We start from the raw sequence: 13,846 nt of genomic DNA, 5'->3' as shown, positions 1-13,846 counted from the left end.
GTTCATCTTCGTCCCTTTGAAACCACTGGTGTTGATTACACAGGAGCCTTACTTCTCACTGGCAACCCAGATAATATACCAGTGAAAGCATACATTTGTCTCTTTACGTATGCTACAACCAGAGGCGTACATTTAGAAGTCACTTCAGACATGAGTGCTGAAGCCTTCATCCAAGCCTTCCGCAGATTTGCTGCTCGCAGATCTTGTCCCAAATTAATGATATCGGACAATGGTTCCAATTTTGTGGCAGGAGAAGCTTGTTTATGAGAAGTCTGGAACCACCCAGAAGTACAGTCGGTCCTACAGAGACGACAATGTCACTGGAAATTCATAGCACCGAGAGCCCCTTGGCAAGGTGGGTTCTATGAGCGAATGGTAGGCACAGTCAAGAAGTGTCTAAGGAAAATTTTACACAGACAAAACGTCAGTTACTCCGAACTCCAAACTATTGTTGTGGAAATCGAGGCGCGAGTCAATACCCGCCCAATAACCTACCTGTCTGATGATTTCACCCAGAGAGAACCTCTGAGTCCCTCACTCTTGATCCATGGAGGTCTACTGAGCCCTCTCATCCCTTTAGCCGAAGAGGACCCCGTAGACCCGTGACATGTGACTAGAGGTGACTTGGTGGAAAGCTACCAGCATCTCTCCAGAGTTATTAACAGGTGGAATGAGGTGTGGACTCGAGAGTACCTCACAGCTCTACGAGAGTACCACTACGGAGCTTCGAGTCCTTACAATAAAGTGCAATTAAAACCAGGGGACCTAGTACGTCAGTTAGAATCAGTCAGATAGAATCTACCCATTCTATCAAAAATATTTGAAAAAATTATTTACAAACAGCTCTATTCCTACCTCGTAAAATTCGACATACTCAGCCCCTGCCAGTTTGGCTTCCGGTCCCAAAAGAGTACCAATGATGCAATCATTAGTCTCCTTGACATTATCTACTCAGCCCTTGACAAAAATGAGTTTCCGATTGGACTCTTCATTGACCTAAGAAAAGCCTTTGATACTGTTAATCACAACTACCTCTTATTTAAACTCCAGCATTATGGAATCCGAGGCCTTGCCCTTGACTACATCCGATCCTATCTTAGTGACAGACACCAATATGTAACCATCAATGATACAACTTCTTCCACTCTACCAATTACCGTTGGAGTGCCACAGGGCAGCATCTTAGGACCTCTTCTATTTCTTATATATATAAACGATCTGCCTAATGTCTCTAATATTCTCAAACCTATATTGTTTGCTGACGATACTACCCTTATCTACTCAAACCTCAACCCACATACACTAAATAATGTTGTGAATAATGAATTAAAAAAAGTCCACTTATGGATGTCAACGAACAAACTAACATTAAACATCGAAAAGACTTACTACATCTTATTTGGAAGCAAATCATCAAATGCAATTCAGCTACAGATAGACAACATTAACATCAGTAATAAAAATGATGGCAAGTTTCTTGGCCTATTCCTAGACAAGAGACTCAACTTCAGCACCCACATTCAACACATAACTAAGAAAGTCTCTAAGACAGTTGGTATACTCTCCAAAATCAGATATTATGTTCCTAACTCTGCTCTCCTCTCACTATATTATGCACTAATCTACCCCTATCTTAATTATGGTATCTGTGCATGGGGGTCTACCACTGCAAACCACCTTAAGCCCATCATCACACAGCAAAAATCTGCTATCAGAATAATAACTAACTCTGCTTTCAGACAACACTCAGCTCCCTTGTTTAAATCTCTAAACTTGCTAAATATTAACTCCCTCCACACATTCTCTTGTGTCAACTACATTTACAAAACCCTGTTCTTAAATGCAAACCATGCTCTGAAACTCTCCCTGGACAGATGTAATAGGACCCATTATCACCACACCAGAAATAAATATCTCTTTGATATCCCCAGGGTCAAACTTAATCTGTGTAAACACTCTATGCAAATTAAGGGACCTAGTCTATGGAACTCACTCCCTAGTGAATTGAAAAACTGTAAAACTTTTGCCTTATTTAAAAGCAAAACCAAAAAGTACCTAACTTCATCTATTTAGTTTCCTACACTGAGCTTTAAATTTGCTCTGTACCTAGTGGTACCCAATCTCCTAATTTTTATGTAATATCAAACAACCTTATCATTGTGTTCATTGCTGTCTTCTTTTATGTGCTAGCCATATGCTGTATTGTGACTACCAATTTTTGTCAACTACCATTCAAGCTGTCATTGCAATCAATCTTATATTGTTTCTGCTGTATTGTGCCTACCAATTTGTTGTCAACTACCATTTTAAGCTGTCATTGCAATCAATCATAGCTACCTATGTGCTTTAATATACTGTACCTATAATTTTCTCTCATCTTTTTTTTTTTTCATTCCATGTAATCTGTTATCATTTTTTTGTCTATAAATTTTGCAAGTATTTACCTCCTTAAAATTTTCTTAGATTAAGGACCTGCCCGAAACGCTGCGCGTGCTAGTGGCTTTACAAGACTGTAATTACCATAATTGTATCCTCACATTCCTTATGTACATTCTTGTATATGCATAAATAAATAAATAAATAAATAAAAGTACTAGTCGACAGTGATGGACCAAGGTCAGAGTGGCCCATAGGCAAAATTGTTGCCATTCATCCAGATCATCAAGGTGTCCTAAGAGTAGTGAAAGTTTTATGCCGAGGCAACACTACTCTAAAAACTTTAGAGAAGCTGGTTCCTCTTGAATTGACTGAGCGAGAATATCAGCCAGATCCAGCTTCCCCAGTAATTTCCGAGGACAGTAATTCTGATCCTCAGAGCAACCGCCCCACTAGAGCTGCTGCTCAACAATGTAGGCGAATCTGCAAGCCTATTACAACTCTGAATAAGAGTAATTCCTTTTACACCCAATTTAGATAACTATGATGATACTGTGGTTTGATGTCAAGTAATAAACCATTACAAGTCACTATGACCCAAGATATTCCCATCACAGTAGATTCTGTTGTTTAAATCATGTGATTTAAATCTTTAATTATTGTGTAGGCTATAAATAACATGTTTCATTTGACATGAAATTAGCAAGACTTAAGTTTCTTGCAAGTCCTTGACAAATACGGGACATTCGTTATGTGTGTACTAACATACTAACATACTAATATACTAATATTAATATCAACTTCGGGATAGGTGTCAGTACTCCACATTACACTACGACCCTAGAATCCTCCCCCCGGAGTTGAGTGCATCACGAGCGACAATTGTTTGTATCTTCCCTGCCAGACGTAAGGCTATTGTTGGAAATTTCCAACACTAAATACAACACTGTTGTATTCTCATTAATTATTACTAATTCTACTAATCATTGTAGTGATTAAAATTAACCCAACGTAGAGTTCACATGTACTAATAATTACATCTGTACAATAAGGCTAGAATTCTTACGTCACCCGACGCCAGTATTGCGTCAGATTCCATTGTAACAAACACATTTATATCCAATGTGTCTGAGAATTGAATTTGATTCTCTATAAACAATGGTGTTCTGTGTGATAATTAATTACAGATAAACTCATCTCCAACTAAAGCCAAATAGAGCGTTTATAGTTATAGCTGTTATCTAGCAATAAAATTAACGTCACGCGTGAATGCCCTGGAGAGACTTTAATTCTTCTCCATTGTTCGTTTACTATCATAAAACGGGCAAATAATAATATTTAACTCCTCCAAATAATAAACCCGTCCTAACCCGAGCATTTCAAGCACAAATGCGAGAAATGACAATATCCATAACAAATAATTTGTTTAACAAACGCGGGGCGGAAGAGACACCAGTCCACGTGTTGAAACGCTCACGAGTAGACGTGTTCACGTGGTGCTCACGAGGAGACGCCATTACCCAGCCATCAGGGTAGACGCTATCAAATCTCCAGAAGAAAGTCGCCACTGTGAGGTGTGAAGAACCCTTGCAGACAATACCTTCACCTGGTGTCAGTGTCATTTACTGAACCTGTTAAATTTGGTTCTATGTAACTCCACGTGACCGGCCAGTGAAGCGCGTCAGTATCTAGGATAGGCTAGACCAGAGCCTAGGACGCGACCTTCGGCAAGCCTTAACTTACACAGTGCCCATATTAGCTAAGTACCTTGATCCTTGTTTGATGCATCAGATAGGGGGTGGGTTTATAGCTGGGTAGCTTGTCGTGACGACGTATGACAACTAAAAACCACAGGTTATTATTTTCCTGATGTTTAATCACGTTTTCTTGAATATAGATTCCTAGTAGTTTAATTTGTTACTACTGAAACTAATTTGATTTACAGCGTGGGTGAAGAATTCTCCGAGCTGTCATTTCTCATGTTAATCACCTCCCAGTGTTCCATGACGAGTCCAGGGGAATCAGAAGATGAGTCGTAACTAACTTCTAAGGAATCGTCATTAAGCTAAGATTTCTTTGTATTCCTTGATTATTATCTGTACTCTTTTACATGCAGAACCCTGTTCATTGGATTAACATGTGTTTATTATAATTATTATTATACATATTCATAATCTATATTCCCATTAATGATAACGATGTTGATTTCATAAATATTCATAGGATTAGATTATTATACATTGGACTGGTGAACGAACCACACTAGTTCCTGGACGTACTGAGTTCCAGTAATACCCCCCCAATGTAGGTGTTTGAGGCTTTGATTCATTTAATTATACAGCCCATTAATTATTTCAATGATCATATTCTCTAGTATTTTATCCATAGTTACTGGTTCATCTAGAATTTTCTAATGATCATATTTTCTCAGTTTCCCTCTTTTACTATAAAAGTGGGTGGTCCTTCGTAATTGAATTTACTATATTAATATTTAAATAATTAGATTCAAGCCCCAAATGTCCCACATTATGGTCCTTCGAACCGGATAGGCATTAAATTTATAACTACAAATACTAATTATTAATAACTAATCCTTGTGTGATATAAGCTAGACTAACTATTTAATTAATTGTGTCAACCAACAGTGTAACTCATCAGTTAGTCTAAGTCACACCAACATATCGCTACTTTCACCTCATGTATAAGGTAGCTTTAGTGGGTCACAGCCAATTACCCACAACACTTAGACCTATACCTCACACAGAAGTGAGAATCTTTAGGTCACCAGGAGCAACAGCTCATAACTTTTATAACAACTCCACGCTAACACCTGCGTTAGAGTGGCCTCACCACCTAACCATTATTTACCTAGGTGGCAATGACATCCATCCCACTCGTCATCCAGCTGAGGTGATCAAACACCTTAAAACCATAATTTCTTCTTTCAAGCTCATCAGTAATTCGGTAGTATTCACGTTAGTGGAACCTCGCCAACCAAGTCAAGATAATCGTTGGGGAGTAACCCCAGAATACTACCAGAGAGCTGCTAAGTACATAAATTTCAGGCTGAAAAAACGAGTGAGATTGGATGCCACTTATATCCAATTTACAGCCAGACCTTATAGACAAAACCTGACTAGAGATGGTGTACACTTGTCAGGTGAGTCTAGGTTGCATGTGGTTGACAAGTTAATCAACACCATCAACCATCACAAACGGCTGTGGCTAGCAAGCCAAACTTAACTGTACATAATTGTTTCACCTGTGTGTGCAAGTGCACTCTAATAAAAACAAAAAAAACAAAAATACAGCACAATTATATTCACTTTACTGCACCACAATAATCATTACCAATATTATTAGGTAGAATTTAGGCTGAGATTGTGCTGAATTTGGTACAAGCCCAGACTAAATAAATTTATAGTTCTTAGTTAGGAATTATCACGACTAGACCTAAGCTAGTCAGTAGTGTATGTATTATACTATTTGTGCTGACACTTTACAGGGTGGGATTAAAACTTTGAGATAACTCTGATTGGAGTGTCTCCATAATATTTCTCTTGTATTCATTATTTTGTGTATCTATTTTGTGTATTGCTGGATAATCTCCATTAACTCTGATGGTGATATAGAAGAGCTAACCGAACCAGAACTAATGGTGAAGTTCAGACAGTGCACAAAATATCTAGCTACTTGTTGTTAGGTAGGTACATTTAACCTCAAGTGAGGTAAAGCATAAATTAGCCACCTTAAATTAGGCTACATTTAATGTTACTTGTCCACTAATGAACAAGTACCCAAGCTTCATTAGTAATACATATACTAACCCCATGAAGTTTGGACCCAAGCCCAACATGGCTACTCCTGAGCAGTTAAGGAGAACCTACATTGGCCTTAAAGGTCATTTGACCAGATTAATTAACAAGGCTGAGGGCTTATCTAAAGATACTCCCATTGACTCTTATCACTTAGAGACATCAGTTAGAGTGGCTGATCTGAAATTTGATCAAGTCAAATCTGCAAGTAAATCTTATCTTGATCTACTAAATACTGTAGAAATCGATCCTGAGGAAGTAAGTCAAATTGTAGACGACATCTCCCAGTATGAAGATGAAACTCAATCTAAATTAGCAAAACAATCTGGATCCAATACCAGTAACACAAGGTCTCAATTCAATAACCAACTACCAGAGATTCGTTTACCTACTTTAGACTTACCTACATTTTCAGGATTAGATACAGAAAATTGGGACAATTTTTGGACTTCATTTGAAGTTCACATCCATAAGAAACCGTCATTGGACAAGGTTTCTAAATTTTCATACCTACTTAGTCTTCTCAAAGGAGAGGCTAAAAAGGTCATACATAACCTCACTCTTGACGAGAGTAATTATGAGGAAGCTATAAAACTCCTGAAGTTGAACTATTGCAACAAAGAGTTAAGCATAGCTACCCTCTATTATCAATTGCTAGATCTGAATGCACCAAATAGTAGACCAGAGTCACTTCAAAGCTTCAGACTAGAAGTAGAGTCTCTAGTAAAGGCCTTAGGTACTAAAGTTAATATACCTGCTTCAGAATGGTCTATCAAGTTACTATTGCAGAGGAAATTACCTCGAAATGTCTTGACAGAGCTCTGCTCACATTATAATACCGAGTTTCTCACTCTTGACCAAATATTCGAGGGATTGAGGATAACGGTTAACAGGTTGAAGACTCATGATAAAATGAGTCTCGGGGGGGTGGGTTCTCGGTAGGGCTTGGGGGGGTGGGTTCTCGGTAGGGCTTGTGGGGGTGGGTTCTCGGTATGGCTTGGGGGGTGGGTTCTCGGTAGGGCTTGGGGGGTGGGTTCTCGGTAGGGCTCGGGGTGGGCTCTTTCTGGATCGGGATAGGCTCTCGGGCTTGGGGAACCTTTGTAGGGCTCGGGGTAGGTTCTTGGTTTGCTCAGGGTGGGTTCTCAGTAGGGCTCGGGGCGGGCTCCAGGTACTCAACTGACAGGTTCCAGTTCACTCAACTTTTAGGACATCTAAATTAGCAAAACAATCTGGATCCAATACCAGTAATACAGGGTCTTGTTACGAACCCGGATCCAGCGTCCGAGCACGGAGCAGTGACGACCACGCCATCTGTGGGTCAGCCCCCGAAACCCCCTCCAAACGGACGACGACACCTGGTGAGGACGACGAGTACTGACCACAAGGGCCGGTTTCCAGTCCTGTGCAGCTCACAACACAGCCGCTGCTGACCTCTGGTGAGGTGAAGCTCAGACAACTGCGCCATCTATGGAGCGCATAGGTGGGCGTTTGTGCCTGAGCCCGTAAGTGAGGTGTTTTAGTGCCCCCGTTATTGATGACGTGTCTGCTTACAGAGTCGACCTGGGACTGCTGTGATGGAAGTTGAGTCAGTCTACCCAAGGCAGCCGTCTCCATACCTTGTGCTTTGCTGCAGCAGCTGTGAAGTCGTCCCCCGGAAGAACACTGTGGTGTTACCCTGCCAGTGGAATGGCAGTAGAAGGATTACCCGGGACCGACTGCTGGAGACGATTATCCACTGGGGTATTGAGGACAGGAGAGTGATTTGTGGTATCACACGAGGCTCTTGACTAGGGCGCTACCCTAGTATCGCCCGTGGAGTGGCCTGACCAGCGTGGCTGATCCTGAACCTGCCAGCAGACCTGCTGGACTTGTGGTTGACGGCCTCCACGGCGGTGCCCCCAGTGGACCTGTGTTTTGGCTGGCCTGTGTTTGGGGTAGACTCAGCTTGGTCGAAGGATTCGTCAAGAGACCACGAAAGCACCAAGGACTCAGCACCGAGAATTGGGATCCAGAGTCTTCAGGAGAAGACGTTTGTGTACAGTGTTAATACCCCTCCCCCCGTGTAATCTTTTTATATATTATTTATTGGTGGTGGTCAATATATTATATTAAGTTCTTGCCTTTATTTCCCTTCCCCTTTAAGTTACTTGCGTCACGGATCTCATCCCTTGAAAGCCACTACTGGCTTGGGGCCAGATACAACTTCCTCTAACAACATCAGAGTAAGAACCCCGTTGCGTCCCGAGAGGGCCGTAACATAATTGGCATCCCCAGCGGGATTCGACCCCTTGTTAAGTATGTTTGACAGGGGTGGTGAAGTGGCGTAATCCCTGTATATAATCCCCCCTGTGTGTGACGATTGTGACGTTATACGTCCTGTGCGGTGCTCAAGAGTGATTAAGTGCGATATTGTGCAGTGCGGTGCTCGCTGTGATTAAGCAATTAAGTGCAATATTGTGTAGTGCAGTGCTCGGTGTGATTCAGCGCAATATTGTAGAGCGAATTGTTCGCTGTGATTCAGTGCAATATTGGGTAGTGTGGTGCCCGAAGTAATTATGTGCAATATTGGCAAGTGAAGCGCCAGGTGCGATAAAGTGCAATATTGGCGTAGAACAGTGCTCGGTGCGTGAAGTGCTAACGTGAAAGCGGTGTGTTAAGTGCTAGTTAAGTGTTCCATCTGTGACAATGGCAGAAAAAGCAACCATCGATGATCTGGACGATGTTCAGGCTTTTCTGAACAGAGAGGACTGTCTTGCCAGATTAAAATATCTGAGCAAACCAGAGCTTGTACTAGTGAGCGCCTACCTGGAGATCAAGATCCGTGCCAGTGATTCCCGTGTGGAGATCTTGTCCAAGGTTCACCGGCACCTGAAGGCAGAGGAGAAACAGGAAGGCGAGACTCCTAGTATAAAGGAAGGTGAGGAAATAGCTTCCACGGAAAAGGAAGATAAGGGCAGTGACATTGACAGTGATGCAGGTGAGCTTAATATTAGCTTTCTTACAGTCAAAATGCGTGCCCTAGAGATAAATCGTGAGATAGAATGGAAGAAATTAGAAATGGAACGAGAGAGACAAGATAAAGAATTAGAGATGAGACGTTTAGAATTAGAAGAAAGGAAAGCAGAAAGAGAAAGAGAAGAGAAACGAGAAAGAGAAGAGAAACGAGAGAGAGAAGAACGAGAGAGAGAAGAGAAACGAGAAAGAGAAGAACGAGAGAGAGAAGAGAAACGAGAAAGAGAAGAACGAGAAAGAGAAGAGAAACAGCGAGAGAGAGAATAAAAAGAAAGACAGAGACAACATGAACTAGAAGTATTGCGATTAGGCGGTGGTCGGAGGCTAACAACGGACACCAGCGGTTTCGATCCGGTAAGAAACATCAAAATGGTCCCCAAATTCAACGAGAGGGAAGTTTCAAAGTTTTTTGCAGCCTTCGAGAAAGTCGCTGCCTCTTTGGAGTGGCCAAGGGAGAATTGGGCCATCATGATACAGTCAGTCTTGACTGGAAAGGCCCAAATCGCCTACTCCACGCTATCCCTTGACGACTCCGGCGATTACGACCAGGTGAAGAAGGTTGTGCTCATGGCGTACCAATTGGTACCTGAGGCGTACAGGCAGAAGTTTAGAAACCTGAAAAAGACCTCAGAGCACACTTTCACCGAATTCGCCACAATCAAGGAGCGACTTTTTCAGGAATGGTGTGCCTCTCGGAAGGTGGAGACCAAAGAAGACCTCGAGCAGCTTATACTGCTAGAGGACTTCAAGGATTGTTTGTCTGGAGACCTGAAGACGTACTTGGAGGAGCAGCAGGTAGAGACCTTGAGTGCGGCAGCCACCATGGCTGAGGAGTACATCCTGACGCATAGGCCTTCTGCTAAGTACGTCCCGAGGAATTACCAACGCCGGTTCGACAGACCTCATGACGAAGAGGAAAGACCCGTCCCACGAAGCGCTAAGAAGACGCCCCCAAGTAGCCCTCGAAGGACTAGTCCTAACAGTCCGAAACACCGGAGTCCAAGGAGGAATGTGGTGTGCTGGACCTGTGGGCAGAAAGGGCATGTAGCTGCTATGTGCCGAGGTAGAAGAGGTGGCAGCGCACGTAGGGAGGTGATGATGATGAGCTGTGTAATACCACCAGCAGGAAGCCAGTCGACGACGACGCAGGAAGAACCCAGATTGTTTTCCCCTCACACTTCAGGCGGGTATGTATCGAGTGGTCATACTGGTAGATCAGTTGTAGTGCTCAGAGATAGTGGAGCAGCCCAGTCCCTGATCGTGAAGAACTCGTTACCCGAGCGAGTAAGTGTGGATGGGAGACCAGAGGTTGTCCTAGTTGGGTTTCCGAGAACGCAGTATATCGCCCCCTTAGTGCCGGTACATCTCGACTCGCCTTACTTCAGCGGCACATGTGCGTTGGCAGTAGTCGATACCCTCCCTGTGGCTGGGATTGACGTGGTACTAGCCAACGACTTGGTGACAGATTGGAGCATCAATCTTCCCAAGGTCGCGGACGAGTCAGCCAGAACAGCAAGGTCTGAGGTAACGACGGGCCGTGGTAATATCCAGGTAAAGGCAGACCCGGATTCAAACAGATTTAATTTGTCCTCTCGCCTACAGATTGAGAACGTTCTAGCAGTGTCTCCTGAATTTTCTCTCGACAAGGAACATGAGGTTACGATGGCAGAAGAACCTGAGCAAGAAGAGAGGCCTTGTGTGCAGGCACCCACGGATACCAACGAGTCTGGAGCGAAGGCGGGTGTGTACTTGCGGTATGGCATTGTACAGCGTTCATTGAACCGGCCAGAGATTCCCCAGACGTCAGAGGTATGTGAGGTGTGTTCGAAAGGTCTAGTGCCCTCTTTGGTCCAAACCAGGCTAGTGGATATAGCCGGTTATGGACATGACAGGCTCGGGAAGCTTATCCCTCAATTGGCCCCATGTTTCTTAGCGATATTTTGTTTGATTCTCGTGTGTGTCCTCAGTAAGGATCAGTGGACGACCCGAAGGATGATGGCTCCCTTGAACATCGTGAAGAGATCCCAGGGATTAGAGACGTGCACTATGAGTGTTGCAGTCGAAGAAGGGACCTGGAAGGTGATGGTTGATACAGGAGGTACGAGATATGATAATGTGAGTGACTGTTTCCGACAGGTTGGCACCCCCCACGTGACTGCTGAGCCTCAATGCAGCGTTATGTGGAACGTTGGTCGACCTGACGGTGGCAGAGCGAATGCCATCTGTGACGTACGAACAGCCCCGTTGGGACTAGGTGTGGACCTAGTAGAGTATGGTGTAAGTACTGTTTTACCCGCTGTCGCTGTCACTCTGAATTATCAGACCCCTGTATTCCAGGTGCCCGACTCCCTGAAGGACCGCCGGATCGGTACCAGAAATGCCGTCTGTGTCCAGCCATCATCGGTGCCACGACATAGGGAAGTGTCGAGTCGCCCCAGATCGTGTCCACACCGATCCTTACTTGAGAGATGTGAGATAATGCCCCTGCTTGACATCGCAGTGGAGATGTGGAAAATTACATCAGGCAGGTCATCGCCTGCCATTTTCAAGTTCCCTTTGTGCCAGGGTTTCTCCTTAGTACAGTTCTGTGGACGAGACAGCCTCGCCGTGCCAGTTTACAGTAATTGTGAGTCCATTTGGAGATGTGTCGCCGTACTAATTTGGTTTGTGTCTCTTTTTCTAGAAACCCAAACCAAATTCTTTTGGTGGGGAGGTGTTTCGAACCCGGATCCAGCGTCCGAGCACGGAGCAGTGACGACCACGCCATCTGTGGGTCAGCCCCCGAAACCCCGTCCAAACGGACGACGACACCTGGTGAGGACGACGAGTACTGGCCACAAGGGCCGGTTTCCAGTCCTGTGCAGCTCACAACACAGCCGCTGCTGACCTCTGGTGAGGTGAAGCTCAGACAACTGCGCCATCTATGGAGTGGATAGGTGGGCGTTTGCGCCTGAGCCCGTAAGTGAGGTGTTTTAGTGCCCCCGTTATTGATGACGTGTCTGCTTACAGAGTCGACCTGGGACTGCTGTGATGGAAGTTGAGTCAGTCTACCCAAGGCAGCCGTCTCCATACCTTGTGCTTTGCTGCAGCAGCTGTGAAGTCGTCCCCCGGAAGAACACTGTGGTGTTACCCTGCCAGTGGAGTGGCAGTAGAAGGATTACCCGGGACCGACTGCTGGAGACGATTATCCACTGGGGTATTGAGGACAGGAGAGTGATTTGTGGTATCACACGAGGCTCTTGACTAGGGCGCTACCCTAGTATCGCCCGTGGAGTGGCCTGACCAGCGTGGCTGATCCTGAACCTGCCAGCAGACCTGCTGGACTTGTGGTTGACGGCCTCCACGACGGTGCCCCCAGTGGACCTGTGTTTTGGCTGGCCTGTGTTTGGGGTAGACTCAGCTTGGTCGAAGGATTCGTCAAGAGACCACGAAAGCACCGAGGACTCAGCACCGAGAATTGGGATCCAGAGTCTTCAGGAGAAGACGTTTGTGTACAGTGTTAATACCCCTCCCCCCGTGTAATCTTTTTATATATTATTTATTGGTGGTGGTCAATATATTATATTAGGTTCTTGTCTTTATTTCCCTTCCCCTTTAAGTTACTTGCGTCATGGATCTCATCCCTTGAAAGCCACTACTGGCTTGGGGCCGGATACAACTTCCTCTAACAACATCAGAGTAAGAACCCCGTTGCGTCCCGAGAGGGCCGTAACATAATTGGCATCCCCAGCGGGATTCGACCCCTTGTTAAGTATGTTTGACAGGAGTGGTGAAGTGGCGTAATCCCTGTATATAATCCCCCCTGTGTGTGACGATTGTGACGTTATACGTCCTGTGCGGTGCTCAAGAGTGATTAAGTGCAATATTGTGCAGTGCGGTGCTCGCTGTGATTAAGCAATTAAGTGCAATATTGTGTAGTGCAGTGCTCGGTGTGATTCAGCGCAATATTGTAGAGCGAATTGTTCGCTGTGATTCAGTGCAATATTGGGTAGTGTGGTGCCCGAAGTAATTACGTGCAATATTGGCAAGTGAAGCGCCAGGTGCGATAAAGTGCAATATTGGCGTAGAACAGTGCTCGGTGCGTGAAGTGCTAACGTGAAAGCGGTGTGTTAAGTGCTAGTTAAGTGTTCCATCTGTGACAATGGCAGAAAAAGCAACCATCGATGATCTGGACGATGTTCAGGCTTTTCTGAACAGAGAGGACTGTCTTGCCAGATTAAAATATCTGAGCAAACCAGAGCTTGTACTAGTGAGCGCCTACCTGGAGATCAAGATCCGTGCCAGTGATTCCCGTGTGGAGATCTTGTCCAAGGTTCACCGGCACCTGAAGGCAGAGGAGAAACAGGAAGGCGAGACTCCTAGTATAAAGGAAGGTGAGGAAATAGCTTCCACGGAAAAGGAAGATAAGGGCAGTGACATTGACAGTGATGCAGGTGAGCTTAATATTAGCTTTCTTACAGTCAAAATGCGTGCCCTAGAGATAAATCGTGAGATAGAATGGAAGAAATTAGAAATGGAACGAGAGAGACAAGATAAAGAATTAGAGATGAGACGTTTAGAATTAGAAGAAAGGAAAGCAGAAAGAGAAAGAGAAGAGAAACGAGAAAGAGAAGAGAAACGAGAGAGAGAAGAACGAGAGAGAG

This window comes from Procambarus clarkii, chromosome 90 (assembly GCF_040958095.1).
Source record: "Procambarus clarkii isolate CNS0578487 chromosome 90, FALCON_Pclarkii_2.0, whole genome shotgun sequence".
NCBI classification, from domain to species: domain Eukaryota; kingdom Metazoa; phylum Arthropoda; class Malacostraca; order Decapoda; family Cambaridae; genus Procambarus; species Procambarus clarkii.
The sequence above is the reverse complement of the archived record's forward strand: the minus strand, read 5'-3'. Positions refer to the sequence as shown.